The sequence below is a fragment of the Ixodes scapularis genome, unplaced genomic scaffold, assembly GCF_016920785.2.
Source record: "Ixodes scapularis isolate PalLabHiFi unplaced genomic scaffold, ASM1692078v2 PGA_scaffold4__175_contigs__length_147842914, whole genome shotgun sequence".
Classification (NCBI taxonomy): Eukaryota; Metazoa; Arthropoda; class Arachnida; order Ixodida; family Ixodidae; genus Ixodes; species Ixodes scapularis.
Genome location: NW_024609879.1, coordinates 119,895,707 through 119,911,684, shown reverse-complemented (window position 1 = coordinate 119,911,684; position 15,978 = coordinate 119,895,707). Strand labels below are relative to the sequence as shown.

Genomic DNA, 15,978 nt, shown 5'->3' with positions numbered 1-15,978 from the left:
TGGCTTCACAGTTCCTGCTTTGCACCTAACTAAAGTGTCTGGAATGCTCACCTTTGAGGAAAAACAAACTGGTTCTTGCTTGCTTGTAGGCCGTGGAAACTGGAAGAGAGATTTGCGGTTAGTTGTGTCCAAGTAGCAGTTACTTTGAGTAGCCACGTAAAGTACACTAAGTCTGAAAGATTCAAAATTACATGCACGGGACATAGATATCCTCTTGCGACGTAACTGGGCACGTGTCAATGTCGCCCGCTTGTATTACAGAAAACTAAGCTTCAATGCAGGAGCCCCCAGTCGTTCTGAGCTCCGTCAATTAAAAATGATGTACCGGTCGTATGGCTTCAGTATTCCTGCTTCGGGAATCTGGAATTCTCACCTTTGAAGAAAAGCAAACTGGGACCTGCTGGCTCTTAGGCTGTAGAAACTGCCAGAAAGATTTGCGATTAGCTGCGTCCAAGTATCAATTTCTTTGACCAGCCACCTACAGCACACTAAGCCGGATAAATTCAAAATTACATGTGCGTGACATAATATGCCTCTTGTGACAAAACTGGGCACACGTTTTGTCGCCTACAGCAACACTGAAGCCAGACAGACAAGCGGTACGGCACCTTTAATTGACGGAGCTCAGAACGAGTAGGGACGCTTTCACTGAAGCTTGTTTTGCTGCAGTACACACGTGTATTGCAGCAAAACAAGCATCAGTGAAAGCGTCCCCAGTCGTTCTGTCAATTAAATATGCCGTACCGCTTGTCTGGCTTCAGTATTGCTGCTTCAGAGCGATCTAGAAAATCTAGAATCCTCACCTTTGAACGAGAACGAACTGGCGCCGGCTGGCTTGTGGGCCATGGAAACTGCAAGAGAGGCTTACGATTAGTTACGTCCAAGTAACAATTTTTTGGGGTAGCCACCTACAGCACACTCAAAATTACATGCACGGGACACAGATGCCTCATGCGACGGAACTCCCTTCGTCCTTGTTTTCTGTTAACCCTGCTCACCTTCACCACTCGCCTCCAATTTCTGCGCTACTTCTTTAATCTCGATTCCCTGGTTCCCAAAGGCCATGCCATGGCTTGCGCCAGTCACGGATCTGTCAGCTCTGCGACTGGCGTTATTGTGGCAAAGACGCCACAGCACCTGGCGCTTGATGGGCTCTTTCAATATTTTGAGCACGGCTCAAAACAGGTGAATGGGTGTCTGGTATGCCCTTTGCTTATTTGCGGATCGTTCCGAATCAGAGGGTAGGCGCTTCTGCGACCTGGGCGCATGCTCGGTATTTTACAATAGTTGAAACCGAACTCTGCAGGAATCTTGAAACATAACAAACATAATGTGCACGCCAAAAGGCATAGCAAATGAAACACCCACCATCTATCTATTTTCGTTTCTTGTCCGCAAGAAGCTGTCGTATATGGTGTCCCGGTTGGGTCTCGTCCTGATGAATCGTCGGTGGAGACCTGAGGAGCGGTCAACATCAGATTAGACCTTTTTGAGACAGAACCATATACTTGCTGAGAGGAAGTACACCCAAACAAATCTCAGGCATGTCATTTATAGTGCGTTTTAAATTGAGACGAATGATGTAAAATGAGACGTCAATACTGACGCACCCCTTTTGCGAACCCAAAATTTTGAAGGCCTTGTCCCGCTCGCTAGGGGGACAAGGCACATGAATCCCGGCATGTGGATGAAATTTTTACCTTAACATCCCGACTCAATGCCCATCCCTGAATATTCGACCACCACACTTTTAGAAAAAAAAATATTTTTTTTTAGAAAACACCGAGTCATCTACCACCTTTAGAAACGCCTGAACCAAGCATACTCGTACCGTGGCTTGTTTGCTCAGTGCCGCTCCCGAGTTAATTCGGGCCGACAATGTTGTGTTTTTTTTTTTTCAAATGGAACCCACATTCTTAGTTTTGGTTTGTCTTGTAGAAGCAGGTGGATACTTTTATAAAGCTTCCTCCCTATGCGCTTCCGAGTCAACATTTTTGCAATGGCCAACCCCCGGGCTTTGATTTTGCGCTCCTTGATGAGTGCTGAAACTCATATAGGCGGGCAATAGCTCGCCTTGAAAATACTTGCTTTTGGTGGCCGAGAACAAACTCGTGTTCCTGATTGGCACCCACTTGCTGCCAAGAATTGCTGCACATATCCTAAAGATTAGTCTAACACAGATGCTTTGGCCGGACAGAGACACAAAAGCCTGAAACAAGGCCACTATACAGACAGGTAGAGTGTCTGTGAGGAATGAAACAAACAACTCAGATAGGCATCAATCACTCACCTTGAAAACACTTGCGATGAGCGGCAAAGAGCAAACTTCTGGCTTTGATTGGCTGGTGCTTGCCACCAAGACCTGCATGTGTAAGAAAGAACCCGGTCTTAATTAAACTTGGGTGCTTTTGCAGAAGAGAGACAACAAAATACTAGTGCAAGACCGCTACACATAGGTTATGGCATTCAAGAGGAATGAAATACAAAACTCATATAGGCGGGCAATAGCTCACCTCGAAAATACTTGCTCTCGGTGGCCGAGAACAAACACGGGTTCCTGATTGGAAGCCATTTGCTGCGAAGAATACCTGTAGATATCCTAAACAACCCAGTCTTAGTGTAACACAGATGCTTTGGCCGGACAGAATACAAAAGTCTGATACAAACCACAAAAAGCAGGAAATAGTGACTGCGAGAGATGAAAAAAGACCCAAGCGGAGAGGCTCGTTCTGTTTCACGTTAGTCAAATAGTGTAGCTCATTTTGCTAAAACGATGCATATTTGCTAAAAAAAGTATCTATATTTTGCCCCATTTAGCAGAGTTTACTGCCAAGGGTACCTGCACACCAGAATAAGTCAGAATTAGTCAGTTTTTTTTTCTTCTTTTGATGAGCGACAACAGAATCCTAAACAGGTGATGAAACAAAATATGAACCCAGCAAGACAGGCTAGTTTGCCTTGATGCAAGCACAGTGCCTCGGCCAACCAAATGAGGTTCTATTCTTTATCACTTGTCATATTTGGTGGGAATAGTAAAGTAAATGAAAATAAGGCAACCTCTCTTCTAGCCGACAGCAGCAAACAAAATTCATATACCTCGATGAACGACCTGGAAATAAAATTGGGTGGTGACCAAGTGGTTTAAGGTGTCAAATTTCAAACTTACAGAATGCAGTTTTGGTTTAAGTCCTCCTGGTGTATATTTTTATCCTTATAACTATATTTACATTGTTTTTTTTGTATTTTTGAGGCACAAGTACTTAATTTATACGCTAATTCACCTTTAGAAGCGTTTTAATTACACTCCATGCCTTTCTAGTGCTCGTAATTGATTCTTGGTGAAAGCGGTCTTAAATTTTTCCTTTCTTGCTGTCGCTGCTGCTTGCTTTCTCACCTTTAGAATGCTGACAACTCGACACAAAAGTAATGAAAAATGTGTTTAAAATGTCATGAAGATCAGCATTTCCAAGCTGTACCCCTGCTTCATGCCCCGACCATGCCACCATACCATAGCTGAGTGCAGTGACAAATGGTCCCAGGTTTGTCACCCGACCGTTTTTTGGGCTTACGGTGTGGCACGACTCATGAAGCACCTATGCTTCGCGATGGAGCCAGTGAGCGAGGTGTGACACACTAGAGCTGTGCAAGCCACAGCTTTACAGCCTGCAAAGCGTGGGAAGATCCCTCTCCCTTTGCAGAGCTGGCATTAGCTCACCGAGAAGCTATTGCAAGCACTAGAAAGCCACAGAGTGTGAATAAAAGCGCTCCTGAAAATGAATTAGTGTGTAAATTATGCATCTATATGTTAAAACTTAAAAAAGTATATATGTATATATATATATATATATATATATTTAAATACTAAAAAAGGCAAAAAAAGAAAAAAAAATGTTTCCAGGTGGGCTTGCACCCAGAGTTCCACGGCCCTTGAATTCAGTTCCCTAAAGCCCGCTTCAGACGGAACAATTTCGCCCAGCAACTTCATGTCGCAACACCAGCAACACGGGCCGCCCGCGTTCACATGCAGCAACCAAATTGCTACGACTTGCCATCATCATCATGAAATTTTATTTTTCTTACAGTATTTAGACGCACAGTTATATCCTAAAAACATGTTTTTATATCTTTAAATTGCGCTGAGAATACTAACTCATCTTTTTGAAACAGTTTATTTTCAAAAATGATCCATTTCAAACCTGAACTAAGTCCTCAGTTCTCATCATCACGACCACAGGGGTGTCACGTGAAAATATTGCATTCCTGATTGGCTGCTGCCGCTTCAAACATCTCCGAGTAGTCAGAGTTGCTCGTCCGCTTCGAGCCGGACCCAATCTCAGCAATTCGTGTCGATCTAGGGAAAACTAGGGAACAACCCGCCAGCAGCCCCAAAATTGCTGGAAAGGTTGCCCCGTCTGAAGCGATCCTATACTCTGTTTCATACATAGAGTGCAACGCAGTCAAAGCTAGCGCACCGGTTTGCATTGCTGACCGTGCCTACGTTCGCCCCATAAGATAGTGCGTCCCCTGCAAAAAAATTTTTAAAAGTCGGAAAATGTGCCTTTTCGGGTCTAGTAACTGATAGTGACGTTATGATTTCAACGGAGCACACATGTTTTTCAAGAAAAAGGAAAAGATAATGTAAACCACCTTAAATTGTTTTCGTGTTCATCCGTGTGGCAGCCGCTGTGGGTTTTCGGGTTGTGTGGCACTGGCTGGTTTTGAGAAGATGGCGTCTTATGCAGCAAGCTCAAGTACCTCTCCTGCTCGGATGTTTTCGAAGATTCGTTGTGCGAAAATCTTGAAAGAGTGCAAGCAGATGATCGCCAATGTGTACGGGAGTATAAGAACACATTCCCCGGAGAATTCGGTCGTGAAGTCCTGGAGACGGCCAGTAACGACACTGGAGTGTGCCCTGTACTGTCGCGAAGTGCAAGGCGCAGTGCCCATCTGGCAAGGTGGCGTCCCCGAAGCAAAGACCTCGCAACGTGAAAGTTTCGAGCACGGGGACCGTCAAGCATGACGAGTTCACACAGAACGCCATTCGCCTGAAGGTGCATCGCAAGTGCTCCGAGAGGGAGATTCCTACCCTTGACAGCTATTTCAAAATAAACTGTACAGGCCACAACTATTGTCGATTAACGTTTTATTATAAATTTTGGGACAAGGCCGCTATCGGGGCGATTCCTCATTCCACGCTGCACCAAAAGAAAATATAACTCGGTGCTAGAGGCAAATAACACTTGCAAAGCGGCAGACCAGATGGTAGAAATCTGGCCCCTCGGCGACTTATAAATAAAAATCAAGAAGAAGGAACTGAAATATGCACTTCGTCAATGCGCACAATCTTGCCCGAAAAGTATGTCTAAAAAATAAAAAAAAAATAAAAAAAAAACTTTGCGCGTAAAATGGGTTCAAACCACGGCCACCGAGACGTCAATATCGCCAGAGCAGCGCCTTCTACCGCTCGTCCACGAAACGCGCGGAGTAACTTTTTCTATTTTTTCATGCGCACCACTTTAGTACCTTTGACAGCGTTGAACGCTAAGTATGAAACAGAGTATAAGACACCCTATTGTCTGGTACAGAGACCATTTATGAACGCTTGGGTTTTTAAACAATGTACTACACATTTTACAAAAAGAAAAAAAAAACATTGGGTGTTTAAACGTTGTACTACCCCTTTTTCAATAGAAAAAAGCAACAATAAAAAAAAAACACATTTCAGAAGAAAAAGTTAAGGAAACGGAATGTACCATTATGTTCAGTGAAGTTTGGTGACAAGACTCGGGACTTGAGCAGGAATGCAGTTATCCTTGGTGTGACCCCATGAGACTGTCTTGCTGCCTTTGCTGGGGTTTATCTAACTGAAGTACCTGTACGAAAAGTAGAACACATGTGCATAACACTCATGATTCACAAGAAAATTTGTCAATGTCCAAAATGACCCATGAAGAAAATTATGCGAGGAATTTTCAGGCTGCGTTGGCCGAGTCACCTCTCGTGGCCAATGTTTCATAGCAACTTTAATTGTAGTGAACAGTTATAGGGTATTTTACGAACAAAGTGCAATTTGGTTTTGTAGGAAACTATAACACACAAAACAACACTTGAATACAGTATGTTGAGGTACCTCTAAACAAACTCCAGGGTTTCATGGCGCCTCCTTCAGACACCTGATGTTGAACATGAAATATGTGCACCAAGGAGTGAGCAAACAGCGACTTCAGATTTGTCTCTAACACCAGCGACATGTCGACAAGAAGTGCAACGTGTAGAAGGTCGTCTAGAAGTGTGCCAAGATGAAAAAGCAAGATGTAATGATATCAGAATAAGATCACACCAACAAGGCACCATTGTGGTGAGACAATCTACGATGTAGAGACAGTAATCGGGAGTCAACCGACGTACGGCCGCGATTTACTTTGCGGCGACTAAAATGAAACATGGCAAAAAAAAAAAAAATTAGAAAACGCGTTTTTTTTTTTTTTTTTTTTACATAAATTGTTGAGCGCAGCCGGTAGCAGAGCAGTTGGGCGGCGTCGCGAAAATCTGACAGACTCGCTAGCTTTTCTCAACTTCGTACGGCGCCAGTCGGCATCACAGATGAATGGTCGGCACCCTTAGTCTACAAGGGAAGAAAAAAGTACGAGCTCAGAGCCCAGCGTCGATCGCGACTTTCGTAAAGAGAAGCTCCGGTAACACTTCGGCGACTCGTGAGCGTTAAACAACGCCTCTTCGAACGAGCCCACGAATCCAACACGTCGAACGGCTTGCGCCGGTAAGCACGCTGGGAGCAAGGGGGCTGGAGGTTGAATATCCGAAAGAGACGAGGCGCTGGTTTCTACGTCTATTTCGCACATGAGATAACAAGCCGAGTGATAGCTAGCCGAGTGTAAACACTGACTGAAGTTACATCAGAGTACACGCAGTCGAAATGACGTCTGCAACAGAGCACAGCCAGACGCTTTCAGCAGGGGACGCATGCGTTCAAATAAGCTGCGATTTCAAAACATCATGTATCCCTTCTGTCCTTCAGTGTTCACTTTGATCTGTGTATACCAAAGCAATAAAGTCGTCTATACGTACCTTTCGAAGCGATTGAAAGTGCGTTGGTTTCACTTGGAATCCACAAGCAAAGTGCGCGGCGAACTTGACGAGCCGTTATCCGTCGGTCCCGCCATCGCCGCTGTCTCGCTGTCTCGCCGGGTTGGCAAGGTATATGTACATGGGTAGCGAAGCTTCCATAGAAGCCCACATGTCGAAAAAATGGCGGCCCATGGAGCTGCTTTAGCGCCATCTATGAGTCGTGGGGACACTTCCGGCGGAACAAAAAATCAACAGGAAATGACGACACTTCCGGAAAAAAACGTGACGTCATGCGTGCGTGCGGTTTGGCGCGAAAATTAAACAAAACTAATTCCAGAGATCACAGGTAAATGAACGACATATACACTAAAAAGAATCAAACATAGCTCCATGTTTGAGCTTTGTTTGATACTTTTTAGTGTATATGTCGTTCTTTTTACCTGCAGTCTCGGGTTTTTCATGGGGTGTTTACACATTGTGTTTACTCTATACTGGAATACTGGATCGTTTGCAGCCTTATTTGCCCTTGCTTTTATATTTTGTTCGAAATGTTTTTTTTTCTGCAGCCGACTTTGTTAGCCGACCTGCTATGAGAGTAGTTTCATTTCGTCACACCATCGTGTATTTGCACAGTGGTCAAACTCCAGCCGCAGTGTTTTGCTTTTTGTTCCTTCAGGATCCCTGGGAAATATGTGAGAAACCTTAAAGCAAATTATGTAATGTCACAAAAAAGAGTGAATCAAATCGCTGGAGTGTGTTGGGCGTATGAAATACACAACAGTAACTGTAATGCAAGTCCAACGTCGCTTTAACAGTCGCGTTTTATTTGTTTTATTCACTTACAATCATTCACTTAGATTACTTACTAGAATTATACAATCGGTATCAACTATTTTCAAAAGGTCATGGTCAAAGAAAATGAGTAGATATGTACATAAGGCACACTGTTATAACATAAGACATTGTACAATCGGCTGGATGTTGTGAGGACATTGACAGTTGATAGGCAGCCACTAATAACTCGGAGGTTCCACAGTGTTCCGACGACAACTGAGGCCACAACTGTAATACACAGAAAAGTTACACTTTTCTACACATTCCTTGGGCAAGGTACCATAATGCTAAACATATCTTAACTTGCATCTGCTGGTGCTGCTACACTGCAACGCAGCGATTGTTTGGTGCAGGTCAAGGAAGCCAAGTGGAGTAAACCCTCTTGGAGCCCTGTGGTATGCTGCACTTCATAAGCCAGTTTTGCTTCACAGCTTTAAACTCTATATATGTAAATAAGTTAGAAGACTACATTACTCCTCAAGAAACCGAAGAAAATGAAAGGCTCGAATAGAACATGCCTGCACTGCTTTAAAAGTACTCTAGGTGGTCTCACATACGTAGTCTGCGCACTTGCTGCCTAGCTTTACACTTTGCTACTGTAACAAATAGTCAGCCTTTTTTTTCCTCGCGAACCAGTGCAGAATGACTCTGGCAATCAGAGAAAACAAATTATCATAAACACTTTCGTCACATACAGTCAGAGACTTTGAAATCTGGTTAAAAAGGACACAAAGAGTCCGCCCTACGTTCTCCTTTGAAATTAGGTTGTTGATACATGTCTCGAAGACTTTCTCACAAGCTTCAACAAATAATATGAAAGAAGCAGAAGGAACTGAGAGGATTCCAAAGTGGGAGTCGGCAGTTCCTTTCACACTCAAATACAAGAGCACTTGATTTCCCTCAGAAAAACACGCATTTTCTGTCCTCAACTCATATTTCTGGGATGTTCCTACACAGGAATGAACCTTGAGGAATTTCGATGCCAGCCACCCAGCAAAATAAACCATGTTGCTCTCTTCTAGTGTCAAAGGGTAGTTTGAAGGCGAATCGTCTGCCGTGGTAAGAAAAACTGTGCTTCCTAAGGCAAGACAAGGAGAAGGTGCCAAAAGGCCTGCTGGGAACGTAGCAAGGAGAGACATATCATCAGCACAGTTTGATTTTTCTGACAGCTTGAATAGGTTTCTAATCAAGAGGTGCCTGAAGGCAGCCTGAAATTGACGGAAAGTGGAGTTCGTGTTTGCACCTGATTTTGAACGTATAACAGCAAAAGTGTTTTCAAAGGTGTCCTGGTTCAGATGGCGGTTTAAAAGGTGGGAAAAACCGCAATTAACCGCGAGGTGATTGCTCAGCAGTAGTAGAGACCTAACTGTTAAGCAGAAGCCACGAATGCAGTGCGGCTGCCTTCCACATCCGAGTACTTGCAGGCTCTTAAAAACCAGAATGCACTCTTTCAGAAACTCCTCATGGATAGAGCCGTTACAGGTTGCAGAGGCATATGGCGTCTTTGCAAATTTCTGTGAGCTATTTAGGCTGTCAAAGAGACTGTCGATTCTTTCAGCGAATCTCGCTGTGTGAACAGCTGTGGCTGACAATTGCTAAGAAGTAACAAGGGCATACATTGCAGCTGAGCAGTGATTGCTAAACACTTGAGCTGCTAGCTTCACCGACATCTTTGACGAGAAGGTCAAATTAAAATGCTTCTCCTTCAGCTTTGGCATAGAACCGATCTCAAGTTTACGGTCCTTTTCATAAGCTTCCTTGATATAGGAACTTTTCACTATGTAATTACCAACTTTTTAGCCGTATTTAAATAACACGTTTCTTAGTCACTCCAAAAGGTGCGGAGCATCGAAAAGGAAAAAAAAGTGGCTTGCCATTGATCTCTACGTAAGGCTTTTCGGCAGTTACGTTGCTTGAAAAAGAGACACGTTCTGGCACCGTTCATCGCATACAACAGCTACCGGCTTCAGGCCAGCGTCCACAAGGGCGCTGTAGCACTGGAAAGAGAGATCTTTTAGTACATCTGAAGGTGTGCCTTTGTGAGCAAAAAATAGCCAAGCGGCTGCTTCCACGGTGTTCCGACTCCTTTCGCCATGAGAGCCTTATTTGCCAGTTTTTTGCCTTGCTGTCCACTATGTTCTTTAAGTCTTTCAAACCTGTCAGACGAGGGGTTGTATGAAAGCTCTTTCTTGATGTGCATTTCATCAAAGACTACGCTGCAGGCCCGATCGGCTCGAGGAAAAGAAGCTGCCCGCCTCTTTATCAGCTCGAAAATGCCAGGGTAAAATCCAATCTTTAGTGGCACACGCTGAAGCCATAGCTGCAGTGACCTTACTGATGGCAGCCTGAGCAGTCGCCTGCAATACTTATAGCCTTTGGGGCTATGAAAGTAGAGGCCTGAAGCCAAGGCTTTGTTGTGGCTGCACCATCTCTGGCCAAACCGGCTCACATTGTTCATTCTAAGCTGGGCTTCAACGAGTGCGGCGACACGAGGAGACACATGAACGCGGACACTCTCAACGACTTCGGCAACAGTCCTCATCTGACGTTGTCGTTGCAGCCTTCTTTGCAGCCTCTTGTTACGCTCTTGAAGCTGTCGCACCTTGGCTCTCAGGCGTTCACCTTCTTGTTGCCGATGCTGCGGCTTTTGCAGGGTGCTGCAATTTGGCAAATGACCCAGATTAGGCCTCCAAGAAAAACTTGCATTCGCCATCAATTTATTAAATGTGTAATCTATTCACGCTCAAGAACATTCCTCAATGATCTGAAGTGTCTTTAAACAAGAACCGCAAGTTTGACAAACTACACATGCAATTCAAGTTTAGGAAAGCAACAGTACATCTTTATGTTGGACTAGGTGCTTCATGTTGGCCAGAGACCTGATAGTCCAAAAAGACAAAGGCGCACACAGAAACATGCAAGTCAGAATAGGCATCCAAATGGTGAAATGCATTTTCTTAAAGCTTGACCGTACCTTACTTATGCCCATGGCATTGTAACAGTGAAGCGCTCGCACAACAGGCGACTAAAGTTTGGCAGATAGGTCAAGGGACCATGACAGGCTCAGCATCACACACATATGACCACGGCAGCTTTTCGATAACTTTAAAAAACACTGTCTTACGTGAGGTTTTGCGGGAAGACTTATGATTCAGTGAAACCGGTTCAGCTGTTTTGATTTGACGGTGTTAACACCTGCGTGTGGAACTTTTTTTTTTGTCTTTTTGTGTGCTTGACAATGACAATACCGTGAAACAAAAATGTGGTGAACTTTGAACAAACTTCGATTTGTAGCTGCCAGCTAGTAGGTCTGCTGTTGTGACCCCTTCCGTCATCTGCTCTCAAGATAAAGTTTAGTATCCCCTGGTGTTTTTCGAGCCTTGGCTTTTTATTTTTGCGGCCTGATCTTTTGTAACTTCACAAAAAAAAACTGCAAAAGAAAAAAGTTTGCATTATAGAAAGCACTCACATTTGTGAGAAGGCCCAGCAGCACAGCCAGAGAGAGAGTCTCTAGGCGACGGTGAAGAAACTAAAAACTCCATGTCAGCCACGTCCGCGCTGGACTCTTGAGCAGGAGCAGCATCTTGACGTAGAGCGTAGCTGTGATCAACCGCAAAAAAAGAAAGAAAGAAAGAAAAGCTTTTGTAAGAACTGCAAGTAAGAAAACAAGTTCAACAGAGTGGAAAGTTGGACGAGTTGGTCGTTCATTTAAGCTTGCAGAAACAGTGCCTCTCTGTGCACTTTTACTGCGCCTGTCTGTATACTCCTTGTTTTCTGTTTTACGTCAAGTTGCGCTGTTTCTACCACTCGAGAAAGCAAGCTCACAAAGAAAAGGGAATAAAAAAGATAGCACAAGCAATATTCGGCCACCACTTATTATTGGCCCCTAGTCGACTGTTCTCTAGTAAGGTGCACGAGTATGTGTGGTCCAATGAAGCCACAGAAATCCGCTCTGCAAATTTAATGTGAACTTAGCAAAGGAGAAGAGGAAGTCCTCCCTTATTCCCTTATTTGAATGCATAAAAAGTATATTCACCTTCTTTTATGACAGGTTTAAATCAAAAGACTGGTCGTCAGGGTGACTACAGGAACTCCACCAGTCTGAGTGGCCGGAGTATGTGCAGCTCGATGAGGCTGGCGAAATCCTCTCTGCAAATTTAGCGTGAAGTTGGCCATGGAATAGTAGTTGAATTCCTTCCTATGTGTCTATTCTAACACACGACAAAAAAAATCACCTTGTTCCCACGAAAGTTTAATTTCGGAAGACTGGTCGTCAGGGTGACTACAGAAGCTCCGCGAGTCTGAACTGCCGAAGCATGTGTAGCTCAATGAGGGTGTCACACTCACCTCTGCAAATTTATGGTAAATGCGCCTGTTTTAACACAAAATGTAAATCACTTTCTTTCATGGGCAGCTTTATTATGGAAGACTGGGTGTCGGCAAGGCAAAAGATGCTCTGTGACGTTGATTATGTCACCTCAAGTAAAACATGTCATTATAAACGGGCCTGAAATGAACTTCTAGCAGTACCTCTGTCCATGTTCAACCAGCTTTTCAAAGCTAATCTCACCTAGTTCTTTTGCAAAATGCTCAAGTCACGAAGACCATGAGGTAATGCAGTGGTGCCGGTAGTTGCTGCCACTTTATGTTAGTTTCAGTGAAAAAGCTCACCATGCAAAACTGCTGAACCTGGAGAGCTTTTGCTGGAAATGTCGCCATGTGTCGTCCCTGCAAATAATATAAAAATGTTATGAGCCCACAAAAGCAATATTTCAACCCCATGTGATAAACATTTTTCTAAGAGCGGGTTAACCATGCTTAGTCACAAAGTGCACGGAAGATTTATTGGTCTGCTTACTTTTTGTGGGAAGCACATTTGGCAACGCATTGTGACGGAGGTGTCCAGGGCGCAGGAGAGCTGACTCCTCGAAATGCAAGGAGCAAACTACCCTGCCTCGTGGCTCCCATGGAGTCTTCCCCTGTAGACTTCGGTTGTTGCAGAACCGAACCCAGGCTTCGCGCCTGCAGATAAGGCATGGTGCTATGAGGGTGCCATGAATACTACGAAATGAAAATGTAGCCAAAATGTCCACAAACCAAAGCAAATCAGTGCAAGAACCTAACAAATGCATGACATCACTGCTCTGTGTACACCATAAAGAGTAAAAACACGAGTCTTACGCACAGATGCCCTATTATATATCTGTGTTGTACCACTGATAACCACGCCGATGATCACGACACTAGGATCCTCAGAGCCAGGCCGGTACAGGTAAATTTTAATGTCGTGGGCACTTTTATAATGAGGGCACACAACGCTGCGAAGTCAGAGTGATTTCGAACTTAAAACATTCCTACATAACATATTACGCCTTCAGGTGTAGTTTCTTGTGCACATCCAGACAACCCTAATAGCTTTAGGTAAAACTAACATGAGTTAAGAGGAGAACGAACAAGGGGCATACATCACAGAGCAGGCACGTCACTGACAGTAGCGAAGTCTCACCTTTGAGAGTCGAGGGGAAACCGGTGCAGCGAGATGCCAGCCGTGCGGGTGTTGCTTTCCCAGATTTCCACGGAGCACCGTTTCTTTGCGTATCGCGCTGTGCTCATCGTCGCAAAAGACGCTGAGCCCCTTGGGCGCAGTAGCGTCCAAGATCCAGGCGCACGACAGCCGAGTTCCCGCGCAGGTAACTGGGTTAATCACGCCCGAGCAAACAACAAAACTCCCGAAACGGTGTTAGCTGCCGCTAAAACAATTAAAAGCCAAGAGCACGTGGAGGCCCAAACACAAGCAAGCAGACGGACGTCAGCAGACTGCCTTTCCGCGCGCCACGAGGTCTACGAAAAACTGCAAATATCGCTATTGCTAGTCGGCCTTTTTGCTAGTGGCGTACAGAGGACGCTAATAAGAAGTATGCATAATATTATCAAAAACAAAGACAGTTTTGAATTTTGTACCGCGTTAAATATGATTGATATTATCTAATAATTATATTTAGCTTGTTTAAAAATACCAATGATTATACTTCTAGTCACAAACTAATTAATTTTAATAATGTTTGTCCCCACCTCTCCTAGTCGCGCTTCAATCGCATCATTCACGTGACCCTCCAGGTCGATGTCGCTGGCGATTTGTTTTGAACCGCTTTTTGGCCGAAGCTTCGCTACCCATGTACATATACCTTGGGGTTGGCGCGGTCGCGGTCGCTGCGCCATGGCGTAATCTCGGCGGCTTGGCTAGGCTTGGCTGGATCGGCGGACTCGGCCACTCGCGGCTCGCTCGGCTCGCCTCCCTTCGGAATTCGAACTGCCTCCGAAGCTCGAGCGCTCGAGCTTTCGCGCGCGCGGGTTCACGATGGAAACTTTTCTCATAAAACGAGTCTGTAACGTATCGTTTGATGGCGCAAATGCACGTATTTTTCCCGTCGTTTTTTACAGTGTGTGAATCTTGCGAAACAGGCGACGAAGAGTGGTGGGTGAAATGTGCTCGTGTGTGGTTATGGATTTTGTGTACGACGTAGGATTACCCAGAAAGGTGGGTTAATATCGATAAATGTGCGGGTAAGAAGCACGTGACCTGTCAAGCCCATTAATCCTCATTATTTTATCGTGCGAACTGACATTGTCACGTATCGCGTTCGATTTGGGTTTCAACATCGGTAGCCTAACTTTTGTTGCATTAAAACTGCAATAAACATTTGTTTCAAAACGATCACTCCAATGAGCACTTCGTTATTGGGCTTTCTCATTGAAAGGTAGGTCGCGGGTGTCCCAGCTAGTTATTCTGAATGGTTTGGTGGTTGTCTAGCATTTCAAGCGCTCGAGGCTCTGTGTACTGTGTGCCGTACGTACACTTGCGCTTTCGATCAATGTGAATGTGTTTGCAACGCGGAACGTTTGTGTTCTGTGTGCATCCACCTCCAATATCGTTCTCTCTCGTATTGCCGTATGGTAACTCCTGCTGTTCTACGATATTATTCACGCGATGTCGTATATGTGGGCGTACCGATATCCACATGTTGCTTCACGGGCGATCAATACTGTGTTACGTATCCTCTTAGTCCGTGGTATATGCCGACGTAATTCATGTTGGTAACTTGGAATTCGTTCTGAGATTTATCCACGCGATATTGTATACTCCTTTGGGCCCGTGATCGACGACCGATATTTATATATCGTGTGGCCGCACAGTATGTCCATGTCGGTCACCAATATGCACGCGGGGTCGTATTCTATTCCAACAACCGTAAGTTCTGCCGGGATATTGTGCTTCAATATCGTGTTGTATACCAATAACCGCAAGTTATATCGGGATATTGTGCTCCAATATCCTGTTGTATACCAATAACCACATACTATATCGGGATATTGTGCTCCGATATGAATTCCCATCGTGCGTATTGGGTTAATCGGATAACAATAAGTTTTTATTGGTTTTCATCAACTTCATTGGAATACAATATTTCCAATAAGCCGAGTTCATATTGGCCTTTTTCAATAGGGTCGTTGCGAATTTTGAGTTCGACATTAAACTACCGAGAAAGGCTGGTTACGGGGATACGCAGAGACGAGGCTCGACTTGTTCTCAGGAACTCAGTTTTAGCGATTGAAGTGACCATTTATTCTGACTGCGAGACTCCGATGTTATAAAAGCGCGTCTTCTACAAACTCTTTAAAAAAAGTGTTAGTATTTGGAAGTCCTGCGTCTGGATAAACGCTCATTTTTTTCGCGAAGGCAAATTATGTGAATGGGACTTCTGAAATGTTGAGATCTTTTTTGACGAGATAGTTGGGTGAAGTAGAGTCAGCACATTCGTTAACTCGCATTCGCATAATGCGCGAAGCTCCACCATGTAATGTCTGAACGTTCGTGGCACATTAAACGAATTCGCCAGTTTCGTTCGAGTTTGGTCAACACTTTAAACCGCGCCGGGCTGAGTCTCGCCGATCCCCAAGACGAGCGAAATATCATTCGTCCTCCTGGTGAACATTTCGTTTGCCTTCAGGTACTAAATCATACAGATGCACCCTGTCTGAGGGGGACTGATGGCTGCT

The 15,978-nt window shown here is 44.5% G+C and overlaps 1 long non-coding RNA gene across 1 annotated transcript; it reads right to left on the bottom strand.

The window, feature by feature from the left end:
* Positions 1-10,539: 10,539 nt before the first annotated feature.
* LOC120836806 lies at positions 10,540-12,053 on the bottom strand. Its single transcript, XR_005714739.2, has 3 exons — positions 11,957-12,053; positions 11,390-11,520; positions 10,540-10,577 (listed from the first exon to the last, which is right to left on the bottom strand). It is a non-coding gene; the product is annotated as an uncharacterized LOC120836806 (long non-coding RNA).
* Positions 12,054-15,978: the final 3,925 nt, after the last annotated feature.